This window comes from Ceratotherium simum, chromosome 10 (assembly GCF_057802395.1).
Source record: "Ceratotherium simum simum isolate JZ-2026a chromosome 10, ASM5780239v1, whole genome shotgun sequence".
Classification (NCBI taxonomy): Eukaryota; Metazoa; Chordata; class Mammalia; order Perissodactyla; family Rhinocerotidae; genus Ceratotherium; species Ceratotherium simum.
In genome coordinates this window covers 52,710,966-52,721,035 of record NC_141909.1, presented here as the reverse complement: position 1 = coordinate 52,721,035, position 10,070 = coordinate 52,710,966, and positions in this window count along the sequence as shown.

The following is a 10,070-nucleotide window of genomic DNA, read 5'->3' as shown; positions in this document are numbered from 1 at the left end:
TGAACGAGTTGGTAGATGGATCTACAGGAAAGCATAGGTGACTGTCTTCCCACCTCAGCCTCAGCTCATGTTGCTTTAAGTGCTGGCTTTGCTCCAGGTATGACCCCACAGCCCTCTCATGCTCAGTGCTCTGAGCTGGGCAGCCTGGCTCTCGGTGATCTGTGGGCCTGGGTCCCCAAGGGATGGAGAAAACTGGGGTGGAACACCCTGCCTTAAGCCTATGGACCCAGTTCTGCAGGCATATTGTGCACCTTGTCCATATCTCCAAGAATAAAATACTACCTTGACATCTTGAATTGGGAGCAGGACAGACACTCATTTTGCTTAAAGGCGACACCCTTCAATACCATCAGGAGTGTTCATTCACAGTAGCAGTGGGTGAGGACCCTGCTATTACTGGAGATTTCTCGTTTTATAATATCTTTATATTATCTGATACTGTAATCAAGCAAGTTGTTTTGATTGATTTGGAAATTTTCCAGGGCTCTGCAATTTTGAAGAACAAAGAACCCCTTTCTTAAAGAGTAACTGCAGCTTTTCTTTGTGTATAGAGCTTCGACTTTTTCCTCATCTTGTATTTGTGGGCTGGTTGTAAAACCAAGATGGGAAGGGGAGATTAGTAGACCATGCTTATCGCTGTCAGGAGTCTTTGAACTCTGATTTTTTGAGGATTTAGTGGTTGCTTGGAACAGCCATGGGTATTCATGAGAACACAGTCTTTTGAGATGCTAAAGCTCTAACTGGGCACAGAAATTCTTGAGTCTGGCTGACATTTTGAAAGTCATATTCTTAGAACACAACAGGTTTAGGTTCTTACTATCATAGCCAGCATATACATAGCTTTTATAATTTTCAAAGCGCTTTCACACACAGTATCTCATTTGGTCCTTACAGTTATTTGGTGCCCTTTTACACAAAACTCTTTGATAGAATTGTCTATACTTGCTGTCTTCAATTTCTTTCTTCTCATTCTCGATTAAACCTCCTCATGCTTTCCGGCCCACCACTCTACTGAAACTGCTTTCATACAGGGTCACCCTGACCCCCACTTTGCTAAATCCAGTCATCCATTCTCACTCTTCTCATTTTACTTGACCCATTTGTGTCATTTGACACAGTCAATTGCTCTTTCCCCCTTGAAATTCTTTCTTCATTTGGCTTAGAGTCACACTTGCCTGGCTTTCTTCTGACCTCACAGGCAGCTCCTTCTCCATCTTCTTGCCTGTTACCTCCACATCTCCCTGACTTTTAACCTTGGAGCCTTCCAGATCTTAGATCTCAGACATTTTCTCTTTGTTATCTATAATCACTTCATTGGTGGTTTCATCAAGTGTCGTGGTTTTAAATATCATCGATACTCTAACAATTCCTGAATATTTATCATGACCCTGGACCTCTCCTCTTAATTCCAGTCTCATATATCCAAATACATACACAACATCACGACTTGGATGTCTAAAAAACATCTCCAAGTTCACATTCTCAAACTGAGCCCGACCTTCCCCTCTAAACATGCTCCTTCTGTGGTCTTCTCCATTTCAGTTAATGCCAGCTTTATCCTTCCGTTTTCTGAGATCAGAGACCTGAGAGTTAGCCTTGACTCCTCTCTTTTACAGCCCACAGCAAATATTTTCATCTCTAGCATTAAGTTTCATCCAGAATGTGACTATGTCTCACCATCTCCACTGCTGTCACTCTGGTCTGAATCACCATCATCTCCTGCCTGGGTTATCTCAGAAGTCTCCGCGACTTGCTCAGCACAGCCTGTTCTCAACGGAGCAGTCAGAGTGACCCTGTTAAAATATAAAGCAGATCATGTCACTCTTCTACTCAAATGGGTCCCACTTCCCCAGAGTAAAAGCCGACATCCTTCTAATGCTCTTGAAGGCCCAGTGCAATGTGGCACTCCCTCTGACACCAGCAACTCTCTTCCACTTCATTCCACGCCAGCCATGCTGGCCTCCTTCCTGTGTTATCCACTCCTGGTGACATGCCTCCCCTGGGGTTTTGCAATTGCTTTTCCCTGGAATGTTTTCCCCTTAGATAGCCTCATGTCTTTCTCCCTTACCTCCCTTACACTTTTACCCAAATGTCTCCTTCCCATTGAGTGCTTCCCTGACCATGCTACTTAAACATGCAAACCACCCCCTCCCCCAAACTTTCCTTATTTCCCTTTCCTACTTTGTTTTTACTCCATGGCACTTAACACCATCTAACACACTACATATTTTACTTATTTATATTATTTATTGTCTGTCTCATATTAAACTGTTAGATCCGTGAGGGTAGGATTTTTATTTTCGTTACTGTTTTGCCTGGCACCTAGAACAGTGCCTGACACGTAGAACACACTTATTAAATATTTGTAAATGAATGAATAGTCCTATAAAATAAGCATTATTATTATTCTTTTTTCTGTTCTATGAATGAAGTGGGAAATCAAAAAGACCAAAAACAACACCAAATATTCGTACGCACACACAGATACCTACACATACAAGACAAAACAAAATTTAACTAAGCACAGGTATAGCACAACCAATGTGTTTGACCCCCCAAGGAAGGGTGGGGGCGCTGGGTCAAGATTATGTATAGACTACTTGTATTTGGTAATAGTTGGGCTGGTCACCAGGGGGTTGTAACTAAGCAATACACTTTAAAAAAATTCAGATTAATGTTTTATACATGTCACTTATTCTTACAATTATCTTGGAAACTTTTCATTAAATATTAATTTTCATGATGACATCAAAGTCACCATCATTCTAACTCTAAGTATAATAGCAAGCTTTACATCCTATAAGGAAAGTTGAAACAGTAAAATATTGTTATATAGCAACTGAAGTGCAAAATTCTTTTTTTTTTTTTTTTTTTTTGCTGAGGAAGACTGGCCCTGGGCTAACATTCATGCCCATCTTCCTCTACTTTACGTGGGATGCTGCCACAGCATGGCTTGACAAGTGGTGCATTGGTGCGTGCCAGGGATCGAAACCTGCAAACCCCAGGCCCCCGCAGCAGAGTCCATGCGCTTAACTGCTGCGCCACCGGGCCGGCCCTCAAAATTCTTAAATGTGAGATTAAATTAGAGAAGCCTCAGTCCCTCTCATCACAACATTGCTGGGTCCTTCAGGTTCCAGTAGTTAGTTGCCAATTGCTGTTTGATAGGCAAAGGAGGCAGCTCAAAGAGTACCTTTTCCGTTCTGATGCTGCAAAGTCCATTTTTAGATGATGCAGATTAGAAAATAATCTTTCAAGTCTCATCTTGGGATTTTACCTCCTGTAGAGTAGGTAAAAAGACCTACCCCATAGAATTGTTAGATTTTTTGTTAACCCCCCGGAAGTGATTAGCTATTCCTTGCCATAGTCAGGGCCAGCTTCAGGGACATGCCGCCTGTGCAGCCCCACAGTTAGAAGCCCCACACTTAGAAGGGTTTCGCACTTGGTTTAATGCTTTGCTATCACTGTCTTAAAATTCTCAATCAGTTTTGAATGAGAGTCCCACATTTTCATCTTGCAGTGGTCCCCATGTGGGCCAAGCCACCCTGATAAGTTATAGTTAAACTAGGTAGGGAGTGTTAAGTAGGGCCAGCATGGACAAGCCAATAGCCAACTTTAATTATGTTTAAACGATCATAGATGAGGTTGAGTTATTTGATGGTTTTGTGATCATATTTGCATAAATTTCCTGCACATGTTTGGCTATTGCTTCATTTTATGATTCATTAAATTTTGTTCCATTTAAACAGCAGTTTCAAAATTTGTTTCATTGTGTTCTGATTGTTTCCGAAAACTCATAAATCTAGGTTTAGTGATATGGCATGTAATTCTTGGTAATACATTTTAACATTATGCTGTTCTTCTGATGAAATAGGGGAAATTCAATATCCAAATTGCCACATTCTTTTTTTTTGAGAAAATTTTCCTTGCCTCTGAAAAGCTGGTTTTTCAAATTTGAAATCTTTAGAGCAGTGATTCCATCTCCAAAAGGCCTATAAATGCTGGACAGGTCATGCACATAAAGGAAAGAGACCAGGTGTGAATGATAGGGACCGTGGCCAATGAGGGAGTAGGTGTGTGGTTTAAAGGGGCGACTGCTTCACAGCCCCAGCTCATTGACATGGGGAATGTAGGCCGCATGAACAGATAGGCCCTATAAACATGCCCCAGATAACGGATCTGCTGTTATCAGATCTTTCTTTTACCCTAAAAGGAACTCCAAACATAGAAATTTATGTGAAATCTCTTGGTTTTTAAAAATATGGGCTCAAATAAAACACCATGTGACCACTCTTGTAGAGGTAATTCTTAACATGATACCTTCACTTTGTCCCAAATACCTCTGAAATATTTTTCCTTTCTTTCATATGATAAGCTTTTTAAGATAAGAAAAAATTATCTATAATTTCATTTTGAGGCTCTTTAGAGAGAATTTCTGTAACATTTAACATTTATGAAGAAATGTTAAATTTGAAATCCAATGACAGCAACCTACCTGATTAGGTAACCTCCTGTCAGTGGAAAGAGCCATTTGGACAACTTCCGATGTTTCAGTAACCTTCAGAGCTTCTCCATCACAGCTAACAATGTTGCATGCTCTGCCACAGCACTGTACAATAGAAATATAACGCAAGCCACATATGTAATTAAAATTTTTCTAGAAGCTACATTAAAAAATAGATAGGTGAGGGGCCAGCCCAGTGGCACAAGCAGTTAAGTGCGCGCGCTCTGCTGCGGAGGCCTGGGGTTTGCTGGTTCAGATCCCGGGCGTGCACCGACGCACTGCTTGGCAAGCGATGCTGTGGCAGCGTCCTATACAAAGTGGAGGAAGATGGTCACGGATGGTAGCCCAGGGCCAGTCTTCCTCAGCAAAAAAAGAGGAGGATCAGCAGATGTTAGCACAGGGCTGATCTCCTCACACACACACAAAAAAAGATAGGTGAAATTAATTTTAATAAAATATTCTATTTAACTCAATATATCTACAATATTACTATTTCAACATGTGATCACTAGTGAGATATTTTACATTCTTTTCTTTCATACATACATTCTTTCATTTCATAGGTCTTTGAAATCCACTATGTATTTTATACTTATAACACATTTCAGTCTGGACTAGCCGCATTTCAAGTGCTCAGTAGATACATGTGGCTAGTGCTATCACTTGGAAAGCTCAGGTTTGACACATTCTGCCGCGCCTACATGCCCACAGTCACTCAGCGAGGAAGTTGGTAGATCCAGTAGTTTTGCTCAGTATTTTGGACTCTTGGCCCTTCTCATGACACTGACTTTTCCGTAAGTGCAAAATTCTGACACCTAGCTTGGGTTTGGCATTTTCAGGGTTTGAGAGGATTCAGGCAGGCAAGTAATGGAAACAGAAAAATAAAAGACATGACTAAATTTGAAAATACTGCAGTAGTAGCAGTGATCACATTAAGAATCTCCAGGCGACAACTTCTGATAGATGCAGAAAGAGTTGGCCTCTTGCTCACAGTGAGAGGGATATGAGGCTAGACACGTGCAACTAGCTATGGGGAAAACAGGCCCAGATGAGAAGGCTGATATTACAACTCAGGTGGTTTGGATGTGAGGCAAACAGGGCGTCTGCAATGGGGTGGATAAGCAAGAGGATGAAGCCCCTTCACCTCTGCTTGCGGGAAACCAACTCACCGGCCCTTGGGGGATGACTGGGTGGTTTACAATATCCAATAGGTGTGGAAAACTCAGGTGTTGCTGTGGAGTGAAGTGAGGGTATGCCTCAGTGCAGTGGTCAGGAGACAGCAAGAGGAATTTAGGGGGCAGTCCTTGGTCCTAACTCTTTGGGCAGAGACTCTCTCTGGTGGGGGCCAGAGATAAGCCTGAGGTTTGGTGTCTCTTGAGTCCTGGTGGTGGCGGGTGTTTCCTGACTCCACACTGACATCCCTGTAAAGTTTATCTTTTTCCTAAAAAACTACTAGTATATGCTACCTTTCAACACTTTGTTGTTATTGTTGCTTTTCAGCGTTTGCACAAAACTTTGCACTGGTTTCCATTAGTTGTGCTTTTGACTGGCTTGGTTCTGCATTTTGTCAATGTGGATGATTTTGCTGCAGATTGAAAACATAAATATTGGTTGAAAATTCTATAATTTGGTGTTTGAATCTTCTAAACCATAATGGGATGGGTAAATCTAGGGAGGTCCTGATACAAGATATGCTTAGGGAATTAGAATGTTGATTTAGGGATTTGGGTCAGGCCGAGAAACAACTCTAGGAATTCTGATCTGAGGGTGAGTTGCTAGGGTGGCTACATGAGATGGCAGGGGCGTGGGCATAATTGTGACCCTGGAGAGAATTCAGATTGCCTGAGCTCTTTCACTCATGTAATTTCTCTTGCTGAGAACTCACTCCCTTTTCTCTAATACTAATTTTAAAAATTAGTATTCTCTCCAATAGTAATTTAAGAATTTCCTTCACAATTTTTATTAAATCAACCCATTCATTCATTCATATATTTATTAAATATATTCCTTCAGTGTGCAAATGTTTATTGGACATGAAATGCCAAGCACTGGGCTAGGTGCTGGAAATTCAAAACCAAGGCCTTCATCTCCATCCTCAAGAAGCTCGCCACCTGGTGAATTCTATCTACATGAACTCCCCTGGCTTGAGCCAACATCGTCTATCCAGTCATTCCTCAGTATTCATGTAATTGGTTTTGTGTTCAATTTGTTTTTATTCCTAGGATATTCTCTGAAGAGGCCTGCCTCCCCTAAGAGACTAGACATTTTCATTAGCAAACATTATGCTTTTTTCTTTCTTTATAGCTCTTCATAGGGCCTGATACTTTGCATAGAGTGGGGCCTAATACATATTGTTAACCTTCTTTCCAGGTTGCGTGAATGGTGTCAGTTAATTATTATTTTTACACATGATTATTGGTATTTCTAATGGAGGTTAGAGGGTTTTTGGGGACTGACTTAACAGATATGAAATGTTTCACCCCAACACAGCCTCTATAGTCAGTCTGTAGACTAAACACGGCCTCTGTTGTCCTTTCACACACCAGATACCCTAAAGACACTCTCTTCTGAAACTATTGTTGTATGTTTGGCATTAGTTTTTAATGACAGGGGGTTAAATTAAGGCTATATCTATCTGGGTATCTTTCCTGTGTGTCGCAGCTGTTCAAGAAGTACAGCTTTAGGGAGTTCCCCTAATGAAGTGCATACACAGTAACTTTCCTTCAAGCTGTCAGTGAGGAATGCTGAGGTATTCAAGTGCATTTCAGTGACCCCTTACTCTAGAGGGAACCCAGCGTTGGAACAAATTTTTATAAATAATACACTGTTTGCTTTGCGGCGCTGATAATTTCCTCCTGTCTTTGAGGCTGTCAAATAACCAGGAGGCTTGTTGTTTCTTAGGACAAAGGTATTTGCAGGGGAACTGATCAAACTATTATTATTAATAATCTCATTACTGAGGCATCACCAATGCTTTTGTGCATTTGAGGCTACCAAATAGATTAAAGTTGTGTTCTGAAAACTATGGCACACAGGAACAAAGCAGCTTACGAGTGCAGTGGGGGGAGGGCACATTTGTGTTTGAGAGAATTGCTATCTCATTCCTGCAGGAATGCAACCCCTTTGGAAGGAGGTCTCTAAAGGATTGGTCATAGAAGTCCCTAAAGGTAGTCATGACTACCGGCTACCATTGTTAATGAGATTTTTTTCTGACAAGGGCACTGATATGCTTCTTGTTAAAAGGGACAAGGAAAGCTCATTATAGCCACAGACAGAGGCTACTAGCAAATAAGAGACCTTGCCCTTTGCTTTGGTGGGAATCAGGAGCAAGAGGGGACTTGTGATGGGAGGGAGAGAAAAGTTCTCCTCTCTGTATCCATAGTCATAGCATTCAATCTCGGGATAATGGATTCACGTGTACCAGGTACACATGCCCTATGCTTTTCCTGTCTTGAACCGGACATCTAAGTGGCGGGAACATTCAGCCAAAGAGGCCAAGGCTGAATTGCTTCCCACAGGGAACAGTGAACTTCACAGCTCACATCCTGCCCAGGAGACTCTGCCCAGTGGAGCAAGCAGCCTTCAATAGTAGAGTTCCCAGATAAAATATAGGACAACCAGTTCAATTTGAATATTAAATAAAACAACATATGATTATTTTAGTATAACTATGTTCCAAATATTGCATGGGGCATATACTACAAAATGATTTGTTGTTTATCTGAAATTCAAATTGGACTGGGTGTCCTGTATTTTTATTTGCTAAATTTGACAACCCTACATAGGGCAGAATATGAGAGGTGGGGGCTTCAAAATACTCCTGTTACCCCTAACGACTGGCCGCAAATCACTTGTCCCTGACTTCACTCTTCATCATAGATGGCTTTGGAGCAGATAATGTAGGTAGACCCTGTTATTTCCAGAAAGCTTCTGAGAAAACACTCCTGTCCTTCCTGCATCAACTCTAACTGCCTCTAATCACCACATCCACGTGAATATGGGTGTAAGATTGCCCGAGAAGGCACCCTGTGTGGCTGGACAGGTGTGTTTCAATGGAGAAGCAGCAGTGATAGCCTGGATGGCTGGGGCAGTGTGGACCCTAAAGTTGGGGAGACTGATCTGGTTGGGGTGTCCACTCAGCCTACTGGGTCAGGGGGCAATGTGAGGCATTGGACCAGGAATACAGCCCCAGGGGGCCTTGGATACACCAAAAAGAGAAAGACGTGTTTCTTTCCCCCTTTCCATCCCTGTCTCTTCTCCTTCCTCACTCTCTATTCATTCACTCATATTTTTCCTGCCCGTCCCCTCCCCTGAGCATCTGAATTGTGTATTAAGTGTTTAAGACTCTGTTTCTCGCATGAGCACAGTGTTTATTCTGAGAGTTTGTGCAGTGGAGGGAAAAAACCCTTCAAACCAGGTCTTCCAAGTCCTCCTGGGGTGGGGTGGGGATGGAGTGGGGCGGGGGCCTTCTTTTGAACCCAACAACTGTACATACTAAGCCAGGCTTTAGGAAATTAAGAATAAAACAAAAAAAGCACACAAACCCAACATTTGTATAGGACTTCAAAGCTTATAAGCAACTCGTCATATAATATTTCACTTAATTCTAACAATTTAGGAATTGTCACAACACTAGAGGGGCTAAGTGACTTGCCTGAGTGACAGAGCTGGTTTTCAATATTCAGGCCAACACCTTTTTCACTTTTCAGGGAAGAAGGCAGAGGTGACAAAGGAGAGGTACAAACAGAGCCTGAAGACCATCCCTATTTCTCAGTTTCACAATGAATAAGCCTTGAGCTCTTGAATGCCTGAGCAGCTCACAAGAGGGCCTGGGACAACGGAGATCAGACAGAGCCTTCTGGAGAGAGAGACTGCTCCACACGGGCCTCCCTGACTGGGTCTAGAGCCTCCTGTTGGGGTTCTTTCTCCTACATCACGCTCACAGGTGTGACTGCTTGATAGTACAGAGCCATAACTGAGTTTCCAGGGAACAAAACACTGCTGGTCTCTCTTTCAGGGTGGCATTGTTGAGAGAACTTTGTCTAGACGGAGACGCTACAAGGGAGAGGTCAGAGACAACCTGGGCAGTAGCAGCTGAAGAGGGAATCCCCCTCCCTGCCAGTCACAGTCTCTAAACTGAGTTCCATAACTTGCTTTGGAGAACAGCATTCTGTAAAATGGGGGGTGAGCAACTAGAAGTGGCTTCTGGACAAAGGACTAAGGGTTGCTTTTCTTTCCTGGGACCTCCAAGCTCTGTTTCATCCACAAAGACTACTTTGATCTCATCTCTTTCAAGGAAGTATCAAGTTGGAAACCAGATATTGAGCTTAAAAAAGAACATTTGAGTTAATATTTGGCTGGAGAGAACCAGATCTAAGGTCAGCAGGCAGAGTGGGGCTCAGCAACAAGGTGTGGAGATGACTCAGGTCCCTCGGTGTCCTGACCCTCTTGGGGCAGTATCTGGTGGCTTCCTCTTTCCCCACAAACTCGCCGTGGGGAAATCTCCACTGGGCACTATAAGAAGCCTCTGGGCTCTGTGCAGAAGCCAGCTGCTCCAACCAAGAGGACA